The sequence below is a fragment of the Anopheles merus genome, chromosome X (genome assembly GCF_017562075.2).
Source record: "Anopheles merus strain MAF chromosome X, AmerM5.1, whole genome shotgun sequence".
Lineage (NCBI taxonomy): Eukaryota > Metazoa > Arthropoda > Insecta > Diptera > Culicidae > Anopheles > Anopheles merus.
In genome coordinates this window covers 3,655,444-3,672,767 of record NC_054081.1, presented here as the reverse complement: position 1 = coordinate 3,672,767, position 17,324 = coordinate 3,655,444, and the positions used below count along the sequence as shown (strand labels likewise).

Below are 17,324 nucleotides of genomic sequence, written 5' to 3'. Positions count from 1 at the left end.
TGTGTGTGTGTGTGTGTGTGTGTGTGTGTGTGTGTTAGGTTACTACGTTTACCTACTAGAAGGGCAAACTAATTTGTTGTGGTTACTACAGGTACAAATTCCCTTTTTTGTTGCTAGCTCGATTGATGCTTTAATTGGATTTTAATTTGTTTGCGCTTACTGTGTTGCAACATTTTTAATCAATATTAAGCTTTGCTTCCTTCTATTTGTGTATTTTACAGGGTTTCTCAAGCTAGCTCAACATCGTAACACTATTTTTCGAACAGGTTAAACGATTGTCCACATCGTGCTTACAATTGGAATCCGTAAACTCTTTGCAATTTGGTAACACTAGGTTTGGGACTCGTAAAATTCCAACTCGAATCTGAAAAATGTATGTTGGCTGTCTTGTCACCCATTAAACAGTTTCCAGATTCGAGTTGGAATTTTACGCGTTCAAAACCTAGCCAAATTGCAAAGAGTTTACGGATTTGAACTGTATGTTCGATGTTGACAGTCGTTTAATGTGTTCGAAAAATATCGAAAAATATTTATGATTTACATGCATTCAAACGTACAAATTTCTGTAAAGTCATCAGAATTTCGTTTTTATTTTTGAAGCAAAAAGTGTACATTTCACAAAAAATCTCAATATGATAAATATGTTAACTTTTTTTATGTTCTTTTTTTCTCTCGTGAAACAGCTTACCCCATCCTTTCGTCACAACTTTCATTATTATCTTTCGCTTTCTCTTCTTAACATTTGTCCATTTTCTACCAATCTCTCCTTTTGAAAGCTGTTATGTTTGTGCCGATGAGTGTCTGTGTGTGTGTGTGTGCTCGCTCAGCAGGATCGAAACATTTCAGCAAGGCGAAGGGCATATGAGCTGGTATCGTTTTATCACTCCAAGATGTTCCCGCTGCCTTCTGTGTGTCTGTTTAGTGGTATTTTTTGTACATTATTGTGTGTGTGTGTGTGTGTGTGTGTGTGTGTGTGTGTGTGTGTGTGAGATTTTGTGTGAAGTGGAGGACATCTTCAATCCCCCTCCACTGACACCCCCCCCCTCCCCCGCCTCACCAACCACCCCTTCAGGACAATCTTTTTGCTATCAAGCTTATCCAAACATCTTCGGGAAAAACCGGTCAGCACGGTAACGATTTGGTGCTGCTTGAATCAGTTCTTTTTTTTTTAGTTTCCTCCCAGCACACACACACACACACACACACACCAGCTTACCACTGCTTGGTTGGCCCTTTCCGGCTCCGGCTTTCCCACCCACCCTCACAATGGGGATGCTGAACAAAGGCAAGGAGGGGAACGGGGCGGCGCTGAATGGTCCGGGGATCGAGGGGATGATGCTCGCACGCAAGCCGTCGGACACTGTTGGAGCTCGACACGGCAGATAATATTGCAAATGTTGTCAAAAAATATGGCCACACAAAGAGCGTCGCACGGTGGAGATTGGAAAGATGCGGCCCAGCGGTGGGGTGGTTGGGTGAGAAGAAAAAGAAAAACCTCCGACGCTGTAATGGCGATAGAAAAGACTTCGTTAACAACTAAATAAAGCAACCCGTCGGGCTATCGGGCGGGAAAACGGGGAGTTTTCTCTGTATTTTTTTTTTTGGATATCCAACAATCACTTGTCTTGGAAGTTTTTGGCCTGCGTTGCACGCTGCCCGCCCGAGGAGGTGGGGTTGAAACAAAAAGTTTAGTTTTCGAATCGAACAAATCCGCAATTGCAATTTGGAAAACGAGTTAATGTTGGCGTTGCTGGTGCAATCTGTCGCCTGGGACAAATGGGGCAAAGAATGCAGGACTTCACAGCGGAAGCCAGAAGTCGCCCTTAATCAAGGCAAATTTTTATCAGGAAAAAAAACATACACACACACACACACACACACACACACACACATACAAACAGGTCGTTTCCGCCCGATGTACCGGATACGGATAAAAAAAAAGGACACCATGAGAGGGGCCAGCGATAAAAGTGGGTGGTAAATTATTATACAATCACCACATGGGTTGCATCCACCGTGCGACGAGATGATGACGCGGATTGCTTATTCCTCGTGCTGACGAGCTGGTACAGAGACAGAGATAGAGAGACTTTGAGAGTAAAGAAAGAAAAAAAAACAAAGCGCACTAAACACAAGAAATGAGAGGTTTTTTTTGCTGCGTCGTTTCGATTTTCTTACAACGGCAGCAATGCTTAGAAGTGGGCAAACCATTGTGGATGGTGCATAAATTCAACACGGCGAGAATTATGATGCGAGTGTGATATAAATATGACATTTATGCGCTGACAGCGGTGCTTATAATTATGATGAATGTTTCGCTCGTCGGGCGTTTTTTCTCTTTTTTGTTTCGCGCTCCTTCTGCTTTTTTTTCGCATGAGCACACCGAGCGCGCTCTTATGTTTATAATTCTTGTTCCCATGCTTCCCGGGATGCTCTGCGCGTGTGTGCACATATGTGTATGTGCGCTCCGTTCTGGCGAGGGAAACGGCTGGCGCATAAAAGCGAAGAGTGCGAGCTCGCGGCGAGTGGACTGCGGAGTGAGCTAGACTCCGTACGGTCGGCACACGCACACACACACACACACACACACACACACATACACACACCACACACACCACACACACACACACACACACACACACACACACACACACACACACACACACACACACACACACACACACATACATCAAGATGGCGAAACATCAACCTAGTGGGGTGGACTAGAGCCACACACACACACACACACATACACACACACACACACACACACACACGTAGCGAAAGAAAGGAATAAAAACTCCCCCAAGAGCGCCAGACTCTACTGAGAGCTGGCACTCGCGGACGAAGAGTTACTTTTTCCTGAGGTGCCTTTTTCTTTTTTTTTCTTTTTTTTTTTTGTTCTACACTTCCACTTTCCATCTATTTTACGCAAAAATTCCTGCCGTTCGGGACAGGCGGAACAGCGGCAAAACCACCCAGCTCTTCCCCCCCCCACCGGTGCTATGCGAGACAGCGGCGAGATTGAGTGATGAGCCAGCGCCGCGGACGGACACACGAGTGTAAAATGAATAATTGAGCGTTTATGTTCGGAACTTCCGGAGGGTGTGTGGGTGTGTGCGTTTTTTTTTGCTTTGTTTTCCGTTCTGCCAGTTGGGGCAAGGTAAGGCCCGGGTGGCTATAAATAGCACACACGACGCGTTGAAGAGGGCGACCGTACAAGGGCGTGTGACCTTAAAAAAGAAAAGCGCGTACCGGAAACTGGCGATGGATGACAGATAGCGGAACTGAACCAGTCACCAGTCCGGCTACGAAGTTTGAAGTGGAGCTGGCCGGGGCCGCTACGCTCCAAACTTCGCGTTTGAAGTTCGCCAGCACGGCCAGAAATTAGTGCGTGCGGTATGGGCCGCGACGGAGCAAACCACCACAAGCCCACTACGACAGCAGAACACCTTGAATCAATCGCACGATACGATGGGTTCTGTTTTTTTTTTTTTTTTCTGGGAGCAAAACGGTCGCCAACTCCGCTTGCAGCAGCGCTCCTCCAGTGTTTGCTTCTAATTTCATCCGCGAAAGCACTCACGCTGATGATGTTCGGTGTTTCTGGCTTTTTTTTTCTTCTGTTTGTTGTTTGTTGCTCTCGTGAAAGGTGCTCCGAAGTTCTCGAAATTGTGAGCTTGTGCGTGTGTGTGTTTATGCTGTCTTCACATTGCACATCCAATTCCAATCGACTTCGCGCAATGACCGCGCCTTTTCCTTATTATCGGCCGAATGTTTGCACAACAGACGCCGAGCTTGATTGAAAGAAAACAAACCAAACAGGCGGTAGAGGGAGAAAGAGAGAGAGGGGGGGGGGGGAGGCAGGCCAGATTAATGGAGCGTGTGCGTAATTGAGTGCAGCCGGAAAACGGTGCGGAAACACTGCGCCAACGTCATCGCCGGCGGGAAACGATGGGCTTACAGAACATTGTCGCCGTCCGGCCCCGGCAAACAGGCATGCCGTGTTACCACCACCGCAACAGGCACCCGTGTATGTGTGTGTGTGTGTGTTGGGCCGTTTTTGCATGAAAATTATTTTCGGGTTGGAGCGCGCAAAACATTAAACTAATCTCGCCATTAGCGCCACGCCGGCCGCAGCTCGCTAAGCGCTCGTTAGTGCACTTCCCTGCTAATTGTCGGGCTGACTACCCCCCCCCCCCCCACACTGCACCAGTGGGAGACACTACATACGCCTACGGGGCGTAGGCTTAGCCTGGCGCTACTTTTAAGCTTAATGGGCGCGCCCAAAACCCGGCCGCCCGCGTTTAATCGCCCAATTTCGGCGAGGCAGTGCCCACCGCTCGGAAAGCGCAGACCGGTGGCTTAAAAGTGCGGTTAGAAAACTGTTTTGATACACTCTCGTACGGTTGTGCGAATGAATCTTGCACGCAGTACAAGCAGACCTGTGCCGCTTCTTCAGCTGATACAGTCCGGAAGTGAGTCCGCTCCGTTGACAGGGTCCGGCGTGGAGGCCCAGCCGTAAAGATCGACGACTTCAAATGAGCATAATTAGAAGCGAACCAACCGCCTCGTTTCCCAGGCCACACGTCACCGGTGCGGACGATAGAAGGGAAGAGAACACCGAAAAGCGCCGATTATTGGACGTTAATAAATCCAGCAAAGGGGGTCCGTAAAGGCACTTTCTGCTCGTTTTGGCCGTGAAAATGGTCATTCCCGCGTCAACGGTAAATGACACTCACCAAACTCGCTCACACACACACACACACACACACGCGCAAGCACGACCAATTCTCACCGGCACCGGCAGAGGCTTTGGAAAGCGGACGTCCGTGATTAAGGGCCAGGGCAGAAGGGGCGTTAATGACGGCAAGGTTAAGGAATTAAATTATGAATCAAAGGAAATCAAAGAGAAACACATAAAAATACACACACACACACGCGCAACAGCGGAACAATAAAACATCAAGAATGGGGGAGGAAGTGGAGAGAAGGGAGCAGGTGGAGTTGAGACGGAAGAATTCTGCGTCCCGCGACATTAGGAAACGAGACTGAGAATTGAGGAGCGCCGAGTGAGAAGAAGACAAAAAATACTATCGATACATGTGCGTGTGTGTGTGTGCGTTTCCTTCCCTTCAATGCCTGGCTGGGTTGTGTGTTTCTTTGCCTCAAAGTTGGTAATTAAAATCCCCTCCACATACCCGTTGTCTGCTGTCCTCCAACAGCCTTCAAAAGGATTTTTCTGTTTCATCTTTTCGATCACGAGAGCTTCCTCACCGCTGGATCGGCGTGTGTGAAGGGGATATAATTACAAACTTAAGACGCACTGCGAAGCAGGCTGTTGAGCGGTAGTGCGACAAAACGCCCGCGTTCTAGTGATTGATACTTCAGCCTTCCCGGTTCGGCCCCGGGAAGTCGAATGTCACACCGGAGGGAATCATTGGTCGGCGTGTTTTTGTCACCGACGGAAGAAGCAAGGGCCCTTGCCCAGCCCCGATCGAAGACGACCAATTACAAGATGTCCAGGCAGGCGGGGAAGTTCTTTGTTACATCTTTAATTGCACTGCCGCGTCTCCTTCCTGCTCGCTCGAAGAGCTGATGTATAAGAGCAGCGCGACATTGAATACGAGCCGAGGGCATGATTGGTCCGGCGGCACACAGGGAGATCCGGATCCGGCAAGGTTTGAGATAAAGTTCTAGCATTCTTCAACGAAAACGCTTCCCTTGCCGGAACCAAAGCTGTTGCGGAGACACGCTGAGGTTTATGGGTTGAAAAGTTTAATAACCGTGCGCTCAAGGCTTATTAGGACCCAATTTGGGCCAGAGGCAGATTGCGCCCGAGGACCACGCTTTCCGTCATCGATATTGCCCCCAAAAGTACGCAATTTGCCGTACAAAACGCGCTTATCGTGCACCACAGCACACAAAAAAGAAGGGGCCTGATCAGCGATTATCAATCGTCTTGTTATAATAGCAGCCACCTTCCGCTGCACGACAGCAATCAAGCGACCGATATAGCTTTTCAATATCTTCATTTGCCTTCGAGCGGCAGCTAATTTTGTTTTCGTCTTGCGTCCTCTGACGTGCGTCACCGGAAGAGCGCGATATGAATATGAGCGCCATTTTTTTTTGCCGTTGTATGTCCTCCCAAACATCTCCCGTCGGCACACACGCGACCAAGATGCGGGCGAATGGGCGCCCACGTAGGCTGGTGCTGGTGGTTGGGTTTTCCCCGGAGGCCTGATCATCCCTTCAAGGCACAGCGGCAGCAGTAAGCTTGATGTGCGCGCGCGTGCTCGCGCGACCCATATCTTAATTAGTTTATCTTCCCGCTCCAAGCAGCCGGCTAGGCGGCAGTAGCAAAAACTAATCGAAATTAATTTGACTACGGTGAGCTCCTCCACCTAGCACGTCAATATTTGTGTGCACACAAACACACACACACACTTTGCGCAAATCTGCAAGTGCCCCCGCTCGTCGTATGATTAGCTAAAGACAGGAAGAAAGAGAGAGGGAGAGAGCGAGAGATTAATTTTACCAAGACAACAAAACCGCCAAAAACAAAACAAAAATCAGTAACAGCTCGTCCTTGCCGTCCTGGCGGCTGGTGATGGGTACACTTGGCAAAAATCTGAAGTCGACTCCGATCCTACTCTGAACATTTCGGAACTGACTCCGGAAGTTAGGTCCGTCCAGCATTATTCACACAGACAGCTCCGGGTGACTCCGACTCGGGATGACTCCATCTTCTATTTGATTCTGATTCTAACTGACTCAGGACGAACCTCTTCGGACAACTCCAGCTCCAGACGACTCCAACTTCGGACGACTCCGACTCAGGATGACTTCGATTCCGGACAACTCCAACTCCCGACGATTTTGACTCTGGATAACTCCGACTCTGGACGACTCCGACTCTGGATTATTCCGACTCCTGATGACACCAACTCTGGCTGACTCCAACTCCGGACGACTCTGATTCTGACGACTTCAATTCTTGCTAACTTCGATTCCGCACGATTCCAGACGACACCGACTCCTTGTTGATTCTGATTCCGACCGACTCCGGATGACTTCTTCCTTGGACAAATCTAACTTTAGACGAATCTGACTCTGGATGACTTCCAACTCTAGATGACTCCAACTCTGGATGACTCCAATTCTGACGACTCCAGCTCAGAATGACTTCGATTCCGGACAACTTCAACTCCCGACGATTTTGACTCTGGATAACTCCGACTCTGGACGACTCCGACTCTGGATTATTCCGACTCCTGATGACACCAACTCTGGCTGACTCCAACTCCGGACGACTCTGATTCTGACGACTTCAATAATTGCTTTTTCGGCTCCGCACGATTCCAGACGACACTGACTCCTGGTTGATTCTGATTTTGGCCGACTCCGGATGACTTCTTCTTTGGACAACTCCAACTCTAGACAACTCTGACTCTGGATGACTTCCAATTGCAGGCGACTCTGACTCTGGATGACTTCCAACTGCAGATGATTCCAACTCCAGATGTCTCCGTCTCCTGTTTGATTCTGATTTTGGTCGACTCCGCTCTATTTTGACTATGACTATGACGATGACTCCAATTCCAGACGACTCCAGCTCCGGATGACTCCATCTCCGGACGACTCTGGGCGACTCCGATTCCGGGCAGAACTAGTGGTGCCGATTTTGCCAGAGCTGTTGCCGGACAAACAATAACCAGAGCCAGAATCGAAGTCGTAGTGCTCTCCAAACAGCACATCACTATGCCTTAGGTTACTTCCCCCGAAAACGACAGAGTCGAGGAAAATCTGCGCTTTTTTGTTGTTGTTGCTTTTTGCGCCGTCTGCTAACATTCGCCGTCGCGGATCGAGATTGTGTTGACAGTGCTCGGGTACGGTTTGACAGCTGCCTCGCTACAAATTCCGCGAACGGTTGCAGGCTTTCGCTTGGCAGTACCGCGCCTTGATGCAGGACGCGCTGACAAAAGCAATGAAATATTTATGCCCGAAGCCGGGCGATAAATATCAAACTGTAGGTTGGGACGACAATAAAAACAACAACAACAAAAACTGCATTTGTCAAAGTATTTTTGCTGCTGCAAAGTTGTAGGCTAAATCGTTCGCACAGAGCATATAGACAGGCAAAAAAAAAAAAGACTGACGCTATTGCATTGTACGATGCCCCCAGTGTGATTGTGCTGGAGCATTTTTAAGCGCTGTTACCTTTGCCGGGTCATGTAAATTGCATACAGGCAGGCGCGGTTCGCATAACCAGTAATACTGACACGTGTAACACAGTGTCAGCACACGTTTCCTCTCATCCACGCTGTCAATTAGCGCAAACATTTCGCCTTTGTATTCGGTGAATTCCCGTGCTCTCTCGCTTCTTCTCAGAACGCCAAACTTACTGCGGCACTGGTACAGGGAAATATCGCCTCCCGTACGTCTGCGTACAGTACTAGCGCTGTAAAAATGTGTCGTTCTAGCACCACCAGGCTCCTTCGAACGCCGCTAGAACGTTCACCAAATCAATAGCTCATCAAAAAGCATCGATGTAATTATCTTGCAATAATACGCGCAGCTGGAAGGGCGATAATAATAATCGTTATTTATAGGGATTGTTATATGGCTTTATGATACGTATCTGCCGTACCCGCTGCCAGCATCTATGGCCCCGTTTCCATTTCCTTGCTGCTTCACCAGTTTGTAGGGGGCAGGGCTGGCAGGATGGTTCCTTTTTATTTCAGCGGGTAAGTTGTAATTATCGCCGTTGTCGTCAGCCCGGTCGTATCCTTGGAAGACGACGACGGCGACGACGACGACGACGACAACGATGATGATGATGATGATGTTAGGATAATCGTGCTGGCACCGTTGATAATGGCGGCCTGGAGTGGGTGCGCCATTCGAGCGCTCGCGTGTCCCGCCCCTTCCCCACAACGGCGACAACGGCGGCATTCGGAATCGTAATTGAAGGCGGGCGCCCGCGCTCGCTCGGCTCTCTGTCCTCCGTGGTGGGAAATTGGATGTCCCTGCAAAATGCGGGAACGGTCTGCTCCTTTGCGCCGTACTCGCCGAAGCGGCAGCGTAATGTACTTCCTGTGCTTGCCCTCCCCTTTCCCCCGCTTGTAATTAGCTTGCTTGGGAGGGGGTTTCATGTTAGCCGGCCCCACAACAGGACGGGGGAAGGTTTCATTCGCTTTTTATTGTTGCCGCTGCTGGTGCGAGGCCCGAACATGAAGGCCGGCATTTGCCTGCACTTATTCCATCGGAAGTCGCGCGCCTCCCAGTGTGCCATTACGGGGCCATCATTTCAGTAGTGTCCGGCTTTCCGTCACAAAGCGCGGCCACATTTTAAAACACTTTCCGATAGTGCTGATGGGGCGGCAGCGGCGATAAGGAGCTGGAGGCGTGTTGCCACAATGTAAGCGATACGATGCGAAGGGAGCAACAACAAAAAAAAACAATGCTGAGTGCCGTTTTCAAGTGAAATGTGGCAGCTCGAGATTAAAAAAAGGGAGAGCAAAATCATAAAACTTGGAAATAAAAAAACAAAAAACATTGCAACCTACTGAGAAGGAACAAAAGACAATATGAGAAAAAGAAAATAAACAGAAAAATTAGTAAAAAAATTTAAATAACGAAATGATTCAATAAAAAAAGAAAAAAAAAACAGTTCATCATGTGAAGATAAACCCAACCAAACAGTGCTTAAAGGGTAAATGAAAACTAAAAATAAACTTAACACAATATGTACTAAAAGCTAGAAGTATTAATTTCGCGCACAACTCTTTAAACACAAAGAGCAGCAACCGGCAACGAGCGGAAGAAAAGGCAGAAATTAAACACGAGCCGAACCTTATTTCCGATTAAATTGCGCCAGAACAAATGGACAAAGCCTGATGGGACGGTGTAATGGCATTTAAATGAATTTACAACCACACTTGCTGGGCTGCGATGGGCAGGCCTGCCGGCCGGGGTGGGTCGACCTGGCAATTAATTGCCGACAATGTCTGCTCCCGCCCGATGCGCCCGCCCCACGATGGCGAATACCGCGGGCGTCAGCAGCTTTTGCACCAGGCACGGTGCGGCGGTGCGATACGGAGCGATGGGGCCATGGTGTGGAGTTTATGATTGGAAAATTCCTGAAGCAAGCAATTCAATGTAGCGCGTATGACGAAGTTCAAGGTATGCTTGCAAGTTTAGTAGAAATCTTTCAACACCTTGAAGTTTGGATGTCAACTACTTTATGAAACGAATTCAATTTTGTATTGCTTTTTAAACATTTTGGCAAAGATCGTCATCATCTGGCTGCTTATAATCTATATTTAAAAAATTCTTTCAATCCTCATTCCAGTTTTTAAATTCATTTTATCATAAACTGCTAAGAACTACATTTTATTTCCCATTAATTTGAATAAAATGGTTGCTTTAAGGGTACGTTCAGGAACAGAAACACTACTAATTCTTCTTAACGATATTTAATACATCTCTCAGAAAATCATGATAGCTTATTAATTAATTGATTTGAAGAGTGACTGTTGGAGTACGCATTACCCAGGGCTCTCCATTTGGCCCCGTTTTCCACGCTCAAAGCGGCACAAGACGCCGATGCAAGCGTGAGCGAAACGCTTACCCCTCACGACCTCGCAATGTGCCAACAGTTTCGCAATGCCCTTCGCCACCTCAACCTCGGTCCGTTGGAGACATTCGTGCCACGTATCTATTCGTCATCGGGCCGATGATCGTACGATCCGTCGCGCTTCACAAATGCGAGCTCTGTGTAATAATTGATCACCGGAATCGAAACGATCCTCACCTCGACGGAATTCCCAGGTTTTTGTTGGGTTTCGATACATCTTCCCTCTCTTTCTCTCTTCATCTCTCTGTGTCTCTCAGTCGCCCTTTACGGCAAGGTCGCTGCGAAGAGAGAGAGAGAGAGACAGAGAAGGGGACAAAAACGGCACATCATCATTCGATTCCGAACCAATTATTGTGATTATTGACTATAATTCGATTTCATTCGATTTCCGAACCATCGAAGGTCGCCATTCGGAGCACCCCCTCCGTCCCGTTTTCGAACCCTCGGCTCACCGGTGCCGTGTTGTTTCCACACTTTTCGACACGGGCTTGGAGAACGTGGCATCACCGCCCGAAACGAGCTTACACATCGGGGCACAAAAACCGGCACCTTCGCAGGCCGCTTACTGCACGCTCAACGGGCGAGATGTTTGGAGAGCAAGAAATTACCACCAGCCATCGCACACCTCCTACCCCTGCTAATGACAATTACGCTTCCAGTCCGTGGGCCAGACATCCGACAGCATCCATTTCCAGGCATTGGAGCACCGCCCTGCTGTCGTTGCGATTCGTTGCAGGCCGGGTTTCCGGTGTTGCCGTGAGGTCGCTTCGCCCGGAGGTACGCAAAACGTGTGACGAAAGCGATGCCTAAGAATGCCTGTGGGAAGACACCGGGCGTGTGGGAAATCTTCAAAACCGAGCCTGCTTCTGAGACGGTTTGGCGTTGTTCACATGGCAGCAGCAGCGAACGGTGCTCGGGATGTCTGAGATGGTTTCGTTACTTCCTGGGTGACGGTATTGGGAGATTGGGATAACTCCTGGATGTCGTAAGACATCGTAACAGGTCGTCAGAATTAGTGGTGGGAGCTCGAAATCGGACCTACCCGATTCCGATTCCGTGTTCGGAATCAATTCCGGAGCCAATTCCGATGCTGGAATCGATTCCGATTCCGGAGTTGGTTTCGGAGCCGATTCCGATACTGGAATCGATTCCGATTCCGGAGTCGATTCCGGAGCCGATTCCGGAGTTGGTTTCGGATCCGATTCCAGAGTTGACTTCGGAATCGATTCCAGGATCGGAATCGGCTCCGGAGTTGACGTCGGAATCGATTCCAGGATCGGAATCGGCTCCGGGATCAGAACTTGACTCCAGAAATGGAATGGTTTGAATTGAAATAAGAAGTGTGGGCAGCGAAATAAGAAGTGTGGGCAGCGAAATAAGTCCGCGAATCTCCACGTGAATGGACCATTTACAAGTAAATTTTGATTCGTTGTCGCTATCAACACATAGCATCATTGAACCCAAACGCCTATTCCTATATTAATGCCCAAACCGGCTCCGTTTCGAAGCCAAATCTGATTTCGGAGTCAATTCTGATGTCGGAACCGATTTTGATTCCGGAGCCAATTCCGGAACCGATTCCGATTCCGAAATCCTCATTTTCCCCATCAATAGTCAGAATCGTTGGATGCTCTAGTAGCTCTTTCATATGCTAGCGTTAATTGTGTTGCTTCCCCTAATTGCTAACACTAAGTCGTACATTCCTATAAATCTTATCGTGTGCTCTCCAAGAAAATAACATCTCACCAACTTCAGAAATGCGTGGCCAGTTTTTTTACCACTTCTTTGAAGTGATCCACCAACATACATTATGCCGCCGGGCTGTGTCCGTGTGCTCACACACACGCATACAGTTCTCGACACTGTTACTCGACGGCCTCACGGTGGCAAGCCGAATGCTTTATGCGCGGCTGATTGGCATGCCGACATTATGATGCGATGTGACAGGCGGTCCCGCGTTTTGCATGCGAGCGCCGTCAGCAAATCTAGAAGTGTTTCTCCATTGATAAACACGCTGTTCTGCTTGCCCTCCTCCGCGCTAGCGATAATGTCGAAATGGCTGTTTTGCATAGCGATCCCGCCGTGTGTAACGCATCTCGTGTGTAATTCACACACACACAGAGAACTCACGAATTTCACACGAGGTGCAAGAGGAGCGGACAGCGGAATGTACATCCAGAAATAAAAATTCAACATCATAACCATTCCGCCTGCGTTCCCTTCTTTTGCTTTCGCTCTTGAAACACTTGCCACACGACCGAGGAATGTCCTTTCCCTCTACCAGTCCCCCCTTCCCTTCCCCCCGTTTCAACAAAAAACAACCCCTCTCCAACACGTGATTGCTGCAAATGTGCGTTCGCGTATCGTGATAATGTGCTTACAGGGACGTGTGTGAGTGTGTTTGTGTGCTCATATAGTTTCCCATTTTCTTTCCGACAGCCGCGCCCCAACCCAATTCGTCGAGGGAAATTCGCCCCACGTTCGCCGGCGTCTGGGTGTGAGGGCGTCTTTTTCGGTGCCGTTTCGACCCCCCCCCCCCTCCGGAGCAGCGCACCCGAGGATAGGCCAGGCTATTCCTTCCTGGCGCAAAAGGTTAGCTGCTGAAAGGTAATATTTTTGAAGGCAGTGAGTGACGTGATTTTCTGTTATGCTTTCTGTTATGCCCGCCCAGCCCCGCCGCTCGTGCGCTCCGACAAACGCTTTAGCATGCCACCGATTCGGTCTGTGAATGTGTGTGTGTGTTGGGGAAGGATTTAGGCTGTCACCGCACCGTGTCCCTCCGTCCCCGTGGCCGTGCGTGTCAGATGCTTGCCATATTTCTTCGCCTCGGCTCGGTCGGTGTTGTGCCCGGTGGCACGTACATCAAGGGATCTGGCCCTTCCTTTTTTCGGTGTCGACGGCCCGAGGTGTTGAGCTCGTTGTTGGGTGACTTGTGGGTGAGGAAAGGGGGGTAGATGTAGAAGGTGTAATTTTAACTGGAATTTCGCTACCCATCACACTGCACGGTGGGCAACGGGATGGGGTAAGCAAACGCAGAAGGGAACACAAATCCTTGCGCCCGTCAACACACACGCAAGCTCGCAGGCGAGATAACCGGGCAGAAGTGGTTAATTTTCCAGCGCTTGCTGCAGCGATGGGTGAGCTGATATTAGAAATTGAACTTTGGTATCGAGAAGCGCAAAGAGCACCGGGCCCCGTTTTCTATCAGGATCAGCAGCAGCCCGTTTGCCGGTCGAGAGGAGATCCGGAGATATCAGAATCAATCACAATAATGGTTCAGATAGAGGCGAAATTGTAATGGATTCTCTGCAGGCTCTGTTCCGGGTGCACACTGAAGACAATTACTCAAAGATGATCACGTTATCTCAATTGTCGCTATTATGTTTGATAGCAGCATGGGAATATTCAACTTCCGCTTGCAGGATGCTTTAAATCCTACCGCAACTCTTGTGTGTAGTCGTAGGGAGAGGTACCTAAAGCCTAGATGCATATTGCTTTTTTCAAGTCGTTCATTTCGAGTAAACTTCTGACATTATCCTTTACTGTGGAATCTTGGAATTACTCTAGAATTTTTGCATTTTATGGTCACAGACGAGGTGTAGACGAGCGGGAAGCAGGAAGATCCCTTATGACAGTTTATGACGCTCGAGTTAAATACCTGCATCATATGTACTGAGAAAGACAATGCCTGAAGTCTCCGAAGTTAATTCGAGCTAATCATTATGTTCTGATGCTCCAACAGTACCTAGCTTGAAGATAAGACTACATCCTCATTCTATGTAGCTTTTGATCTAGTCTAGCCTGAAGGACATCACACCTGCAGCGTCTTGATCTAATGTTCAATCTCTTGTATAATCTTGAACTTATCTCCAATGCTGCATATAATCTGGATCCTATTCTGCAGAAACTGATAAAAAACAAAACTGCGGATATTGAACTCGCCACTCAATTTAATTGCCCTCAAGGTGTCTCGTCTCGCCAGCCCGCAATTCATTGTTACAAAGTGGCCCCCGGTTAGGGCTATTCTGGTACGGATCTCGGATCTCCCTTCCTCGAGCCAGTCGCCGGGATTGTGCGGCTAGAGTTAGCAAAGCGAGCATCGGAAGTTTTGTCGAATTCAAACAAATTAAAGCGAGCATCTCTCGTTCGAGCTGACAGCCGTCCGAACTGTGCATACAACGCTGTCACTGGTCCCGCTGCCTAACGGAGTGCAATTTCCCCGAGCATCCTAGCAGCAGTGCCCGCTTATCGGAAAGCCAAACACCCTCTCCATCCACTGCGTCGGTGCGTGTGCGTAAAAGTTGGCCCACCTGGTAGCCTGGCCCCCTGCGCCGTGGCGTGTGGCGTGCTGTGTTGTCACCCGAAATGCTCCGCTCGAGTGTGTTAATTTATTTACAAGTGAACTGTTCTCGAAGCCCCTCGACCTGCCTGTTTTCAGCCGACCTTCGACGGCACCACCCAAAAACCGGGCAGCAGAGCATAGCCTCGGGGCGCCGGATCGAAAATGGTTCGATTTCTGCTCGCACGAGATGCCTCGTCTGGGTCGGCCAATTTCACACCGGTGCAATATTCCAGCACACAGCAGCGATGCGTCTCGCCCCACCATGCCTCTCGCTCGCAAAATGGATTCGTTCCGCCAGGAGCCGGGGGGCGCGATGGTCCAGAGCGCCTGGCAAGCTTCGCTGACGTACCGACGCCATCTTCGCGTTCCACGCGTTAACGTCAGCAGTATCGGCATATCGTTGTCTATCGACCGCTCACTCGTGTATTACCACATTCAATCGCACACACACACACATACAATTCCATGTTTCAATCACATTCCCTCTCACCTCATCTCTTCCTTCACTTTGTTCGTCCTCGTGTACATATATTCAGTTCTTAGAAGCACACAGACACACACACACACACACAGCCAGCAACCCGCGTGTTGGAGGGGGAGGGAGGGGGAGGGGGTACAGGAGAGCGAATCATGCCACACGATGCGTGAAATAAATTGCATTCGAAAATAACAATTCGGCTCGATTACACATTCAATTATACCGTTGAAATTGAAATTGACAGCGGATTAAAATTAAATTCACCTCACGTGATGATTATCTCACGGGGTTTTCTCTCACCTTCGCGGCCTGCCAGACACCCGCTGGCTGCTGCTGCTGCTTGTGACAACAACGGCAAGCGGGAAAGGGCGGGGAAGATGCTGCGACTTAGGCGCTCGGCGTCAGCAGCAACTGGTGCCCTGGTGCAGCAAGGTCCTACCCGAGGGCACACGTCACCATGATTTTTGCCCCGAAACGTCCTCCCCCCCCCCCACACACAGGTGTGAGCTAATTTCGTTGCTGGGCGCGACAAAATCGGGCTGATTTACGTGCCACCATCTCCCCCAACCCTCACAGCAGGTTCGGGAGCGGCAGTGTTCGTTGTAATCCGATAGCGAGAAAGTCAATAAATTAATTCCAGCCGGCCAATGGGGTCGTCAGCTTTGGCTTCTTGCTTTTCCCGGTCAGTTTTGTGAGTGTGTGTGTGTGTGTATTTTTTTTTGTCCCAACTTGTCATTTTTGGCTCTCCACGCACCTGACACAACTGGTACTACCTGGCCAGCGGATAAATTACACGCGAAAAACAGTGCATCGGGCCAATGGTTCGGGCGTAGTGTGTAAGCTGGTGATTGGAGCGACAACAAAAAATAACATACACCGGGGTCCGGTAATAATCTCATTGGCAAATAATTGGATAGAAACGAACGAGCGGCTATACACACAGATACGTTGGACGGTTGGATGCGGTGCGTTTAACGCTTTGGTGTATGGGTAATGCGATTGTGGCTGAACAGCGCAGGCTGTTTTAACAACACCGCCAATCCAATCCAGAGCAGTTGGAGGTAACGCTTAATGCAGCAGATACGAGATAAAGATAATTGTATTTTAACTTGTCATTATTCCAATCTGCAAACATGCTTCAACAGTAATCCCTATCGCGGTAACTTCGCATGACGTTTACTGCGACTGTTGCAGAAATCAACGAGGCCTAACATGCAAGATCTTAAAATTAATTTCATCATACTCGTAGCTTCGAAAGGAAATAGTTATGTCGCTAGCGCAAAGGGCAATAAATTTACCAAGAATGCACGGGACAAGTACTAGTACATCCCGGCATTGCGAAGAGGAAAGCTGTAATTTTTGTTCAAAAGTAATGATAAATTGGCTCAGCTTACAGTCCGCAAAATAACCTCAAGCGACTGTAGCCTTCTGCGAATTGCTGCCTAGTGGTGATAGCCCGCAAACTCTGCGTAGTGAGTGTAAATTCTGCGAGCTCCAAAACAAATTGTCGCGGGACGGCTGAGTTGTTACGACAAGTCAATTACCGAAAGTAATTTTCGCTGGGACGTTTAGGTCGTTTCTCCTTGTACCGCGTAAGCGTTATTCTGAGGGTGTAACTTGCTGAGTTATCGGAGCAATACCGATAATTATCTGTATAGCCAACCGCGATCCGGTTCGAAGGACTAATTTCTTATTCTAGCATTATGCCTTATTCGTTTATTCTAGCTGGTACCTTTGCTTGCTGTTTGTCAAAAACGTTATCAGAAATGTATTCTCGATAAGTTTAGAATAGCTAACCGTGCCTTAAGAACGTTTGTTGTCAGATAATTAGTTTTCACCCATCGGGTTCGAAGGACTAATTTCTTATT

General features: G+C 48.8%; 1 protein-coding gene across 1 annotated transcript in view; it reads left to right on the top strand.

The window, feature by feature from the left end:
• The window catches only part of LOC121589398 (irregular chiasm C-roughest protein-like), a 200,434-nt gene that overhangs the window by 66,011 nt on the left and 117,099 nt on the right, over positions 1–17,324 (top strand). Inside the window, exon 2 of the mRNA XM_041908310.1 lies at positions 13,076–13,243. The gene's annotated coding sequence lies outside the window, so the exon portion shown is untranslated. The remainder of the gene's footprint in view (positions 1–13,075; positions 13,244–17,324) is intronic.